Source organism: Amphiura filiformis, chromosome 19, assembly GCF_039555335.1.
Source record: "Amphiura filiformis chromosome 19, Afil_fr2py, whole genome shotgun sequence".
Classification (NCBI taxonomy): domain Eukaryota; kingdom Metazoa; phylum Echinodermata; class Ophiuroidea; order Amphilepidida; family Amphiuridae; genus Amphiura; species Amphiura filiformis.
The window spans coordinates 22,654,528-22,669,818 of NC_092646.1; the positions used below are offsets into that span (position 1 = coordinate 22,654,528).

Genomic DNA, 15,291 nt, shown 5'->3' on the forward strand with positions numbered 1-15,291 from the left:
TTTTTTAGCCGGATAATGGGCGAAAATAGTGTAAAATAGCCTACCATTTTTTTCGCGCAACGCGCGCACATCATCCCCCTAAGGCCCTTTTCGGGAAGCTGAAAGACATACAGTCTCTAATGTATTGTATGATGTAACTGCAATTTTTTTCGTCTGTGCCCCCAAAATTTTATTTTGCCCCCCCCTGACCAAGAAAGCTGGCTACGCCCCTGCTAAGGAGTAACGGTTTAAAGGGAGACAGACTCAGACTGTCAAACACCTCCAGGCTCTTATTTTCAGAACTGTGATTTATTATTTTCAGGATGTGTGAGAGTTCAGTTTTTTGGTTTTGATTTTCAACTTTTTTGTACCTGGTACACTAACTTGCTCATACAAAAGTATAGGATCTTCCCAAATTACAGATTTTTGCTGGCTGATTTCAGCTTTTTGCTAGCTGTTTTCAGCTTTTTTTTTAGCTCTTTAGAATTAAAATTCTTCTGTAGCAGAGTTTCGAGATTGCCACTCATCTTATCAGAAAGACATGCTTCGTATTCAGAATGCAATTCGATACATCTGAGGTGCTCTCATGTCCCACAAAAAATACTGTCGAAATGCCATAAACGCTCATTCTAGATCCCTTAAGGAATGGGATATTAATGTTTGCACAGTATTATTTGTGGGAGCTGAGAGTACATCAGACATATTGAATTGCATTCTGGATATGAGGAATGTCCTTCTGATATCAAATAATTCTGATTTTTGAAATTCGCGATATAATACAAATTTTATGACAAATCATTAAAATTTGATATTTTCTAAATTTCTGATATTTAACAGTCACTCCTCAAAGTAAACTTTCTAAATCTAATGATATGTACTTAAAGTGTATGTAGTTCGGATGAAAAGCTGACGATCAGTTGAAAATATTGACCTTTCATATTGAAGGTATACATTTTTTCCCAAAAAGACCTATTTTTTGTGTTATGGGGAAAAAAATCCATATCTTCAATACAAATTTACGAACGGTCAAAATTTTCAATGGATCGTCGGCTTTTCATCCCAGCTACATATACTTTAAGTACATATCATTAGATTTAGAAAGTTTACTTCGAGGACTGTTGTATATCAATTTTAATCATTTGCCATAAAATGTGTATTATATTGCAAATTTTAAAAGCACCTAATTTAGGCAAATTTTGGTGCTTTTTTTTAAATGTCAGCATTCATTAGTCTGTGTGGCAGTGGCACATCCTTGCACAAAATGTTTTGAAGAACCCTGTCGGTCAAATTCATCAGGTGATGTCTACTAGTGCCTAATTGATAGGTAGGCCTACATGTAGGCCCTACCTGCAAAGTTGTTGACAAGTTGTCTTTTTCTGTCAATTGTTTTTCCCTCAAATTTAAATTCGATTTACACCACAGATCCTGGAAGTTTACACATATCATCATCTCGATCTTTCTCTTGCTTTAGCTTGTTGCTGTGTTGCTGCAGGTGGTTCCTTCCAGTTCCAGTACAAATATTATCTGTAAAATAAACCAAAATATCAATTAAAAATGTTTAAATTTAATACATGTTTCTCACCAATATTAAATTGAACAACCTACTGAGCCCACAAAGTGTCATGGAAGGAAAAAATATCTTGGGCCTGATTCAGTAGTTTTGGCCTCAAATTAGTAGTTTGGGCCCAGACTTAGTAACTCAGGGCCCGACTTAGTAACTAGGGGCCCTGAGTTACTAAGTTGGGGCCCTGTGTCACTAAGTTTGGGCCTTGAGTTACTAAGTCAGTGACCCAAATTACTAAGTCGGGCCCAAGTTACTAAGTTACTATCACAGGGCCCTAACTTTCTATTTCCAGGCCCCAAATTGCTAAGTTAGAAAAAGAATGATTCTATGAAATTTGAATGCTTTTATGATACTCAATTTATTATCCAGTAAAGTTGAAATAATATGACTACTGTATGTTGAATTTCGCACATTTGATTTGTGCATATTTATACAGAGCTAAGTACAATTCAGCTGCAACTGCAACAGGCAGTGACAGGGGCTATTTTAGGCGAAAAAAGTCACTGCACGTTGGTAAGCAGTGGTGGCGGAAGTATTAGAATTTAGAGATGCAAACATATTTTGTGCCGGTTTGATTTTAGCCCCCATTGAAGGTGTGAAGTTTGGCATTGTGGGGCCAATGCGTGCGAATACTGTGTTTTGGTCCAAAACACAGTATTTTTCGGACTAGAAGGAAGATTCACAGGGCAAATATTGCTTTAATTTTTCTTTTATTAGAATGTTTAGGGGGAAGTCCCCTCCCCCCGCTTCCGCTGCCTGTGCTCGAGATTTTTTAAAAATCACACGTTAAAGTCTCTCATCTTGACCATCCAGGTGGGGAGCGGCAACATTTTGAAATTGACCCGCTAATACGCCAATTTTAATGTTAAAATGAGGCAAATGTGGATAATTATTGTGACATAAAACCTGACCAAAAAAAGATGCACATTACAGCTTTTGGTTAATTTTAACCTGGTATTAGGAGCCCCGGGGATGTCTACAATCTATCAACACATGTGGTGGAGGCTCATACCCTACAATTTATGACGCGATTAGCGCTCGAAGCTTCCCTCCCTCATTATAATACTAAATTTTAATATGGCAATAATGAGGGTAAATTTTGCGCATTAACAAAATCTTTCAATTTTTCAATAATCATAAAAGGGGATTCCTCGAGCATAGGTTTAGAAAAGGTGCATTTGCCATTGTTAAGCCTGTTTTTCACACCAAGTTTTCCATAATTATGGTGAATATTTAAAAGAAGAGGTCCAGATCCACTGTACTGTATGTTTGATTGATTTTGTCCCGATATTGAGCCGGAGGGGTTATCAATTTGCCTCATTATCGCCTACATGCCATTCCAGGCTACCTCCTTGCTATTGGGCCAAGGGGAGCACAATAATATTTCCAAGTCGACCCAATGGCCTACTTCATGGACTACAATTACTTTACCGGAACAAATGCGCGCAAAGCACGACGCGAAAGTGACAAATTTTGATACTAGGTAGCGTAAATGTCAATTTTCACTCGTTTGGAGGCCTTTTGGGCAATATCTCAGATATTTAATAATATGAACCAGTCAATTACAAATCGATGAATGTTTTACATTATCGTTTTCCCGGTACAAGCCCGTAACCAACACCCTCACTGTTTTTGGCTTGAACTCGAGGCTGGAATCCTGTTTCTGCCCACTTTTTAATTCGCGGACCGATTTTCTTGATAATTGTACAAATGCGACTCTGGCAATGGCGATTCAAATTCATGCATATGTTTTACACTTTTATTTAAGCAATAACACGCCACTCCCTCTCTGGTTATCATATTAGTCCAAAGAGCAGCCCAAAATACCTCAAAACAGTTTTTGTATTTTTAATCACTAGGGTTACACGAATGACGCGTTGATTTAGCGGTGTGCTCTTTAAAATGGGTTTAAAAGTTTGAACAATTGTCATGATTCTGGCCTCAAACCGGAACATAAGATGTTGAAGCATTAACGAGGACAAGCATAATTTGTGCCGATGATACTGGGACATTTTCGCGCGAAGCACACGAAAAATGTTCAATTTCATACTATTTTAGCTCAAAATGAAGGTGACGACTGGTATTTGATGGACCAGCAGTGTGCGCAAAGCGTGCAAAAGTTAGCAAGTAATATTTTGGCCCAAAACACAGTGTTGAATCTTAATGGCGTATATATATTTTAAGCACGGATTTTGAATTCTCAATGCACGGATTTTTAATCTCACTGCACGAAAGTGCCAGGAGGCACGTTAAAATAGCCCCTGAGCTGCAAGTGCAACTTGTGAAAACCTAGACAGGGATCAATGACTAAGTATTCTGGACCTTCAATAGACCATTTAAAGTGAGGTATACATTCATTTACATTAGACCTTTGTGGCCTAATCCTTTTTATAGCAAAAAAAGATTACTAAACTCATTGTACATACCAGATTTTTGATATTTCAGTCAGGTTCACAGTTAATAAGTTGAGTTCTCTATACACCATGATTTGAAGTCACAATGAACATCTCCTGAAAGTGGTAACTGTACAGTTCACTTCAAGTTGACATCACTGAAACCTAGTTGTGAAAAATTCAAAAATAAGATCTTAAAATGTGGCAACATTTTACAAGAACAAACATGTTTTTTAGGTTTCTGAAATTGGGCTGCACTTACCATAATCATGATAATATGTAAGAATCCTACCCCAAAATTACATGGGAGGCCTAGCCTAAAGTACTATAAACATGATAAATGATTAGTATACAAGCATTGAACGTTTACAAGTTCAAAGGTATGAATATCTTCATGAAGTGAAATATGGAATGTTCCATTCAACAAGGCTTTTACCGAGTTGAATAAAACAGTTCACATTTCACAGAATGCAAATATTTTTCCATTGAACAAATAAAAACATTCAAAATTTGTTTTAACTCATTATCTTAAGGGCTGGGGTATGAACGTTTGGACAGTATTTATTTTGGGACATTAGAGCACATCAGACATATCGAATTGCATTCTGAATACGAAGAATGTCATTCTGATATCAAATAATTAGGCATGGCAACTTTTAATCATAAGTTAATCTAATAATATTTGAAACAGGGCAAAATATGGTGCTCAGCCCAATTGTACCCTGATTGTAAAACAACCCTTATAAAGGTAAATGTTGAAGAAATAAATGCCACTATAGACTAAATGACTCGTAGCCAAAATAGGCACTCTGTATGGCACTGAGACTCGAGGCGGGTATTATGGTCTCAGGTATGTTTTTGTTTGTTAACATAGTTTTCGCTCTACATCGATCAGAAGCTCATTTTGCCTGATACTGGTCTATTTACAATTACACAAAATAATGTAAAAGAAGCCAGAAAGACTGTGCTCATCCCACAGTGCCCTGTGCAAAGCATGTATTTGCAGTCTGCACATATGTGCTACACCTTGTTCTGCACAGATTAGGCTAATGAAAGTTGATTCTTAGTTTCCCGTCACCCGCCCGCATTGCCTTTTCAGTTTGACCGAAACTTTCATTATTTTCATAAAAAAGTCAATTATCTGCAAATTGAGATGGCAATAATCAAAATTGAAACTCTCAAAATGTTCGACATCCCCTGCTGATCATAATCAGCAGTTTTCCTTAGTTGTAGAGGTAGAGGATGTAGTAAATAATGGAATTTTAGGATTACCTCGTCATGTTTCAAGTGACTACAAAAATTGCAAACACTTAAAAAAAAAATTCAGATATTTTTTTTGAATCTGTTGCAAAATGTCTGTAATGATGATCTTAGCATTAATACCCGTTTTGAGATGGTCTTTCATCAACAATATAGGTAATAGCCATATAAACAAAAGTTTTGACAATAATGAATTTTTCCAAAATAATGAATTTAAAATCATGGCCTCATATTTCACTGAAAAAAAATGTGATTGGAAACTAATCATTTCACTTCATTAGCCTTATCCTAGGCTAATTTGCATATTGTGTACAAGTACATTGTACAGCAGAACATCCTACTTTTGTTCAATCAGACTGCAGGAAAGTACATGTGATGAAACTGGTCATTTTTAAGTGTGAAATATGCCATTATCCTGCATGGGGCAATGCAAAATGTGCCCTTGTAAACAATTCCGTCCGACATGCTGGTTTTTATGTAGCCCTTAATTTGTCCATTTTTTTAAAGGTAATTGACTAAAACAACTATTGATTCATTTTCTAAATTTCAAAAATTCATGGATACTTCACAGGAATAAATAAATAAAATTTTGTGTAGTTTTTACAGGAAACACTTCTTAGAAAAGAAAATTCATGCATGTCGGACGGAAAATTCAGTGTTTACATTTTTTAAATGGCAAGAAATCTAAAGTTGATGACATATGGCTTTAATTTTTATTTTTATTTTATAAGGTGTGTATTTATTGTGTAAGTACAAAAAAATCAAACAATTGAAAGATTAAGTGCTCAAGGAGCCCTTGTTACTTGTTTCCAAAAAATCCGTCCGACATGCTTGTGTTTTTGTATACCCATGAAAAAACGTCAAAATAGTTAAGAAATCTTGTAGTTTTCATAAAAAAAAGTTTATTTTATGAAAGAATAGATATGAATCTTACATAAAATGTATTGTAACTTCATTTCTAAGAAGTAAGTTTCAAAATTACGCAAGTTGGGGACCAATTTTCAATTGATTATCATGTCGGACGGAATTTGTCAATTTTTCCATAATTACATCTTAAATAAATAGAGGTCAATACTTTATAAGTATACACAGCATTAATACATGACCTTATCTTTATAATGCAGGTAAAAAATATTAAATTTTGAGAAGTTGCCAAAAAAGTCAACATTTCATTCCGTCCGACATGATGCATTCCGTCCGACATGGCCCATTTTTGAGATGTTGCCGTTTCCATGACAATGATTGTTGAATAAAGATTGCATGAGAAATTTAATTTATGAATGTTCCTTTGACTATTTGGCAGTGACTTTATAAAATATTGTTGTAAGTTTCGATAGAATATCAATGTGAATGTCAAAAGCCTGGGAACCCCATTTCTATCGATTCCGTCCGACATGGTCACTTTTTCCCGTCCTACACGAAGCCATCAAAGAGTTTTCAGACAATACTGCCATAGCATGATAGCTACATGTATGTACCATATCCATACCCAGGTAAAATAAAACCAGTCCAGTACTTCTGGAACAAAAATGACAGCCATATTTGCTATCAAATTCCGTCCGACATGATTACGACAATTTTGAAACAGGCCCAATAGAGATCAAAGTGCATACTTTGTGTACTACAGCACAAAAGTGGAACTGTGACCAGCAATAAAAATGTGCGCCAACAAGATCCCATCTTACTTTTTGGATGATTAGCTCTATTATTTCCATAATGGCTCTTAAAATTTTTTGCCAAAAGGCTTGATGAACCCATATTTTGATGATCCCCCCCCAACAAAAAAAAACTTTATTGCTCACTCCCTTTTAGCCTGCCAAAATAAATATATGCCCAGAGTACATGAGTACATTAATTATCCTGCTGCACCACATTAATTAATTTGCACCATGATACATAGTTACATACATGTACATGTCTGCATTTTTTTGACCCTTTTTGATTGACTGAAGACATAAAAAAAACCTCTATTTTTTCGCAAATGGGTCTTTTTGGGTCAAAAAAGTGGGAATTTTTGGTTTGGCAATCTGCCCCCCCCTGGTTGCCACTGAAACTAATAAAGTTCATACATGAATGACTGTACAGGCTTGTACAAGTGCTTGCTGCAAAATATCTGTTACCATGGCATATATACACGCGTGACAACAAGCGTGTGTATTGGACCTTGTGGAAAATAATATGCACTGGACGGCTGGCAGTATGCGCTTAATTTATAAAAGGAAATCTGAAAGAAATAATAATCATTAGCATATAAATTTCTACCCATCTATTCTACATGCATTATATCTGTAAGCCTCAAATTTGCCAATTCATACAGTTATTGACTTATTGTAGTCATCTGTATTATTAATAGTAGTGTATTAATGTCTGAATTATATTTAAAATAGTGCCCAAAACATCCAAAATATTCTTACACATAGGCCTACTGCTTGTAACTGCCTCAGCAAATTTGAAATGGCAGTTGGTGATCACGTGACGTACCCGGTATGCAAATTATATCTCTCGACTGCCTATTTTGTCTTCCATACATGCCACATGACTGCCTATTTTGAATCTGTTCAAGTTTGAGGGCCATTAAGGGGTAACAAAGGGGTCAAAGGTCAAGATTTTTAAAATGCTCCAATTGAGCTGAAATTTAAACACAATGATCCTTTATGACATTCTAAACATGTTAAGGATGTTTTTAAATTCATTTAAGGTCATTAAGGGGTCATATAGGGGTCAAAGGTCAAGTTTTCAAAATGCTTCAATTTAGGTGAAATTTAAATGCAATGATCCTTATGACATTCTTAACATGTTTTAAATATTTTAAAATTCATTTAAGGTAATTAAGGGGCTATACAGAGGTCAAAGATCAAGTTTTCAAAATGGCAGCTTTCCACGATCAAGGTACCGTATTCATTCCAATAAGCGCCCAGGACGCTTAACAAAGTCATTTTGGGTGGGCGCTTATTTTTAGCGGGTTTACCAGGTTTTTTGTAATGGGCGTCGTCTATTAGAGAGGAATTTACGCATGTTACAAAAGGGTCCTTGACATTCTAGTACTAGTAGCTTTTCTGATGCAGAATATGTATAAGTACAAGTTTACACAGGACTTGTAGTCCTCCAGCTATTTCACTGTATCGACATCGTATTGTTGTCTATCTGTCACTTCAACATTAATGGTACCCAATTGCAAATTGGAAATACCCTAGATGGGCGCTTATTGGGGCATGGGCGCTTATTGGAATGAATACGGTATTAAAATGGCAACTGCTTGATCAGATCGTCACAATCATCCACCTAACTTACCTCGTGCCCTTTGCGTGCCCTTGCAAAGGGCACAGTTGCTCTAGTTTACTTATTTTCCCGGCCAGGCTAAACTACATGACTGCATAATTTAATGCAAGTGCAACTCCCAATTTTAAATGTCTTCAACTGCTTTCTATGGCAGTCGAAGCATTTAACTCTATGGTACGACTGCCTATTTAAGTAGTCATTTGTCTTCGACTGCATTTAAAGACTGTTTATGCAGTTCAGGGGTAGCGCTAGGTTGCTTTTGGGGGTCCCGGACCCACCAAAATAGAGTTCAGACCCCCTTTAAAAAAATTTTCTACAAGTTCAGGGGTCCCTGCAGACCCCCAGTTTTTCAATCTAGCGCTATTGCAGACATACTATTTATGCTGCATTTTTGCAACTCAGACTCACCAAACTGTACTCCGGAGCCCCTACTTTTTAATTTTCTACAAGTTCGGGGTCCTGCGGACACTGGAGTGTTTAGTTCTAGCGCTACCCCTGATGCAGTTTTGTATGGTAAAAGGGTTGTTACAATATTTTGTGTTCTGAATGATTGTTGACATGTAAAGGGTTCACAAAAAATAACTCCCCCTCTAAAATTACAAGACATTTCTTTGCATAACTTGACATACATTTTGTTGATTTGAAAAATCCAAAAACCTGTGAATAAAGGGATCATTTTCCTAACCTCCCAAAGTTCTCCCTTTCCTTAAAAAATCTTTTTGTTTTGGCCAAAAATAATCACATTTTCCAAAAATGATGCTTTCAGAAAAAGTTGCACTTTTCCACATCCTACATACATTTAATGTACAAAAACATTCTCGATATCTTTGTTTTGATTTATTTAATGGTGTTTTTGTTTTCTTTAATTTTTATGTATACGATTACCCAGTCACCCATGCAATCATCTTGCAGTATAAAACAATGACTAATTGACATGTACGGGGTTTTTCTAGAAGATTTTATTGAGCCGGTGTTTCAAAATGGTAAAATCAACTTAGGAGTTACAAAACATTTCTTTGCATAACTTAACATTCATTTTGTTGATTTGAAAAATTAAAAACCTGTGAATAGAGGCATCTTTTTGCTACCCTACCAAAGTTATCCCTTCTCAAAATCTTTTTGTCTTGGTCAAAAATAATCACATTTTTTCAAAAATGATGCTTTAAAAAAAGTTGCGCTTTTCAACATCCCATACATGTAATGTACAAAACTTTCTCGGTATCAATGTGACAATTGATTTAATTTTTTTTCCTTCACCTTTTTGTCTCTGAACTCTTAGTCACCCATGCAACCATCAGGTAGTGCAAAATAATGATTTGTTGTTAAGCCAATTTTGACATAAATGAGGATGTTGAAAAGTGCAACTTTTTTTGAAAGCATCATTTTTTGAAAATGTGATTATTTTTGGCCAAAACAAAAAGATTGTCAGACGAAAGAACGTTGGGAGGATAGAAAAACAATTCCTTTATTCGCAGGTTTTTAAATTTTTTCAAATCCACGAAATGTATGTCAAGTTATGCAAAAAAAACGTTTTGTAATTTTAGGGGGGAGTTATTTTTTGTGAACCCTTTATATTTAACAGCTATGTAAATGCATATACCACAAACCTCACAAATCACTCTTTCCCTTTCATTTGACAGGTAATCGTTTAAATTATCATGATTATGTTGCAATTCTATGGCTATTGGCTACGTAAACATGTACCACTCACTACCGGATACCGGTACTGATAATGTATCGTGCGAGTCCGGACTCGGACTCGAGTCCACTTTTTGTTGGACTCTGACTTGGCTCGGACTCTGACACCAAAAGACTCGGCTCGGCTCGCACTCGGACACAAAAGGACTCGGACTCGAAGCCGAGTCTGGTCCGAGTCCAGTCCAATTAAATCCATGTAAAATGTGAAATGATTATCTAAAAATGTCAAAATAGATCTCAAACTCAGACTTTACTTATTTGGCCATTTTACAAATTAATTGGGGCTGTCAAATCTGTGATCTGTCATATATCCTGCATATCCACCAAATTATTTAGATTTATCTGTCACTTATTATAATCATATATTATTGTTATCATTAATGAAATAATTGATAATTAAATGCAAATTTTATTTTTATTTGGACTACATAAAAATATCTAAAAGTTCTTTCATGGAACTTTCCAATCCAATCTTGAAAGGGAGAAACATGCACACTGGACCATACATCTCAGCTCAGTAAATTGAAATATGGCTGTAGGGTGCACATTTGTGTGGGACAATTTTGAAAAGATGTTTAGAAATGGCTCAAAATAAGCTAAGGTGTCATAAAAGTGTAACAAACAATTATTTTTCCAGCTCTTTTCTTTTGGTCTCCAACCAGGTTTAAATTATAGTATGCACATATATCGTTCATAATACACTAAAAGAAAGATAAGTTATAGACCATTTACTTCACAAATTTAATTTTCTAGCCCTTGCGTACGTTATATTTGACAGACACAATTTTGATGATTTTCTGCAATCAAATAAAAATTTATAAAGTATTACATAAGGTATTTTGTGGTTATTTAGGTGTAGGACCTACAGCAACTGATTGTGGAAAAAAATGTGTCCAAATATTACAATAAGGAGGATAAATTGTTATAAATAAAATATGTGTGTCTGTCAAGCCATAACATACGCAAGATGTCTGTCAAATGTAACATACAGAATAATAATTTGGCAAAAACAGTAGTTCAAGATGGGAAATTGAATAAAGATCACATGCAGTTTATAAATCACATGTTTTAAAACACTTTTATAAACTCTAAACTATCATCATAATGTGAACATCAAGTGATTTTTAATTTTTTTAAACGTATTGCGTATGTTACTTTTGACAGACACATACAAATCTTGCGTATGTTACTTGCGTACAAATGTTTGACAGACAACACTTAACAATGGATTGTGTCATCAAAAAAGCTTCTCCTCACAAAGTGATAGTGCCACAAAGCTAGGTGGAGCTAATGCTATGTCATGTAGCATAATTAGCTGTATCACCCTAGTTTAGCAGGAATTACAGCACCGTCTTGCGTATGTTACTATTTGACAGACATTTCAAGAAAAATTTTAAAATTGTTATATGTTCAAAAAAGATGGCAGCCACTTACAAATTGATTATAATATGGAGAAATGAAGTTATTTACAATAGATTTACCCTTTAGTTTATGCTTCAAGTCTTTGTTTATAAAAAACTGAGGGACTTCAAAATCATCAAAAGTTTGACAGACAATAGTAACATACGCAAGGCAAACTTTTAAATCCTTTTTTTAATCTGTTAACTTATAATTCATAATGCCTCTTTCTGTTTTTTTGATTGGTTTACTGCACCATTTTGGGAAACAGGTCACATGAATTTCTATAAGGATCCATAAAAAAAATTAAAAGCTGTTGAAAAAAGGCGTCTCTTGGCATGTTACAAATAAAAGTGTAAAAATAGGCATTTTTACAGCTATTTTTTATTATTTTTTATTATTTAGAGTGAAAGGATTTTACTTTAATTGTGTATGCTATGTCTTTACTACCTAAACTTGCCACTAAACTAGCAATTTATATTCCATTTCTATAATTGTTATTTTTAAAAAAAGATGTCAAAATATATGGCTATATTAGTTTGTAAATTAAATCTATGGCTATAATATGACACCTTAGCATATTTTGAGCCAATTACAGGTGAATTTATGTTAGTATTATTATTTATATTATGACGATGATGATAACGATGATGATAACGAGAATGATAAACGATGATGATGATGATGATGATGATGATGTTATTTTCTATAATATATATTTGAATACATTGCAATTCATTTACATGTATGCTTCTCTAGTCCCTGGGTGCAAGTTCACTGTGCGTTTACATGTAGTGTGCCACACACACACAGATAGCCCCACATGACTGCTGTGAGTGCTGTCTGATACAGGTGGTCTAGACATAGTAGTTTTTGCCATCAGGAGTTACCTGTTCATGGGTATGGAACTTTGAAGGGGTGTGTGTACGCGCGGTTGGTTGGTTGGTTGAGTTGTGTTGAGTCTTTGATCTGTTAAAAGTGTAGGGTGGGGTGGGTGGGGTTTGGTGGGGTGCGTACGTGTTTGCGGGCAAACGAGGACACGCACAAGATTTTTCACCCTAAACTGCGGACTTACTTCCAACCGAGGACAGTCCGCAATCTCAAACTGCTGCAAAAGACCTCAAATGCATGCTAAATGCTTTATAACGCTATTTGCCTGAAACCGAGGACCACACGTGGGCTGTTTCACAATCAGGGTACACATTTCAAAATCCATGTTTCTTAGCATCCTACTGCTTTATGAAAGAAGCTGAAGGATTTCTTTTAATTTATAAATGAAGTATGTCTGCTCCCTTAAAATCACACATTAAAGAAATCACACAAATGCCTTAGTTTTTTCATTATATGGTGAAACGTTCACTTTTTTTTGACATTTTGATGTTTCATCTTCAAAAAGCACATTTGGAAAGCTGTAATTTATACAGTAAATGAATTTTAAATTTACTACTGGGTGACTTTTCTAAATGTAGTTATAGGCACCTAAGTTTTGAAATTAAAATCATTTGCATATTTGAATTACAGAAAAAATGTGACCCAAAGAAAGATTTGTCAAAAATCTCCAAAATAATGTCCCCTCCTTTACATTTGATTTTATGAAGCACTATAAATCAATTTAAAGCCCTTCCAAACTGTGCAGAATGGGTGAAAAGTTTCATGTGTATCTTGTGATTCAAAGTACCAAAAATCAAGATTGTACATCAAGTGGCGGAGTCGGGACGAGTGTTACCATGTGATGTCAAAAAAAACATGTCCCCTCCTTTACAGCATTATTCTATCTGCAATATATTTTTGCAGTTAGGTACCATGTTTTTAAATTACATTTTTAATAGCTTAAGGTGCAACCATTGTAGGGATAAGAACCAATTTTTGAAATTCACTATAGATTTGTTTCTTTTGCCACATCATAAAATGTCCCCTCCTTTACGCTTGATAATACAAAATCATGACTTTGTCTAATTTTATATATTCCCATACTGATAGAGTGGTGAAAACTAATTAAATTTCATAATAGGAACTGCTGACAATAATTAAGTGTGATTTGTGGAGAAATAATTTGCTATTCCAATTTTAAGATTTCAACCTGTCATAAAAAATGTGTCCCCTCCTTTACGATCAATGGTTTTTGCATTTTATTCAAATAATAGGATTGTCTTTGTTTGAACTAAAGAAAAGTGAACCTAGAAATATGGGATGGATACAAGCAGACATAAAAATAGCAAAATCCACTTGGTCAATGTTATTATTTTGATTTTATGCTCTAAATAGTCAACAAAAATATGTAAAGGAGGGGACATTTTTTGACACATTTTCCTTCATATCTCAAAAACGCTAGGTAGCATCACCGCCAAACTTGCCATGAGACAAGATACTAACCCATTGCTTCATGTAAATGCATATTTGTGTAGATTTCACTTGTTTTGGTAAACTTGCAAGTAACTTCCCTTAGTCAAATTCAATATTTGAGCCATTTCCATCAGTTAACATGATTCTGCCAAATATTGATGTTTAAATAATATACAGTCTTAAGTAAGTAAATGTGCAACGCTTTTGATATTTTGATGTTTTGGGAGACTGGGAGGGATCAGAACTCAAATATGACAGTGTACGCATGCATGACCAAATTTTTTTCAAACACCCCCTAAACGAGTTTTACCCTACCAGCAAATTTAGCCCCTTAATAAGGTAATTTAGTGTAGAATTTACCCCCTAATGAGTTTTTGGCTGGTGAAAATGCAACAAATGTACCCCTTTGGGACTCATAATTTACCAAAAATTTGCAAAGGTAGGCCTACCCTAAACAAGTTGTCCAGTTTCAGAAAACTACCCTTATTCTTGAAAATCACTGTTTTTAGACCCTAAACGCGTCACGCGCGTAACTTGCCTTGCCTAAAAAAAACACCCCCTTTTACTTGTTTTTTGGTCACGCATGCGTACAGACCATTTATGTGAGTGATCCCCCCGGGGTTTGATGCAACTTTGAAATCTAAAGCTGCTTGCCTAGTAGCCCGTTGCCTAGCATAATAATTATAACATCTGCATCTCGCATGCATCTGTACATGTATAGGCCCCGTGCAAACTTTATCATGGGACTCTATCCTACAGGCTATATTCTACAGGCTACAACACATACAATGTACACAATGATAAGTAACAAGTACTTTTAAGCTTACCTACGGTAGACGTCCTACCCGATTCATTCTGAATGATAAGACCCGTAAATTGACGGGATTAACACGAACTTGCAGTTTCTGGACAGTTTCCACAGTCGTAGACGATAATAAATCGGACACACGGCCATTAAATCCCACCGTTTTTCTATGATGAACGACTTTTTCTCATAATCATGATAATCTCGGTTGACATCGCGCGGCCTTCCTGTATCCTGTTAGCCTGTATCTGAAACGGGGTGAACGTGCAGTTCGGCAAAATCGCCAAACGGGATGTATTATACGGTATACCATGAGGGCCAATATTTTCCCAGAAAAAAAATTTATCCCAGAAAAAATATTTATCCCAGAAAAATATTTATCTAAAAAAAATTATCCCAGAAAATTGCTTTTTTCCTTTAATAAATCCGGCCTATAGGCCTATCCGGACTTTTTACGTCACTAACACTATAAACATGAAAATGTTGTCTGGTGGGGAAAAAACACATTACAAAGATATAAGCCACGAAAAAACTCCTGTGAAAACCATGAAAATGCCCGGAGATAGAACCAA

The 15,291-nt window shown here is 35.4% G+C and overlaps 1 long non-coding RNA gene across 1 annotated transcript; it reads right to left on the reverse strand.

Annotated features, from left to right (window-relative positions):
- Positions 1 to 980: 980 nt before the first annotated feature.
- LOC140141056 (uncharacterized) lies at positions 981 to 14,970 on the reverse strand. Its single transcript, XR_011857345.1, has 3 exons — positions 14,742 to 14,970; positions 3,970 to 4,101; positions 981 to 1,503 (listed from the first exon to the last, which is right to left on the reverse strand). It is a non-coding gene; the product is annotated as an uncharacterized lncRNA (long non-coding RNA).
- Between the last annotated feature and the right edge of the window lie 321 nt (positions 14,971 to 15,291).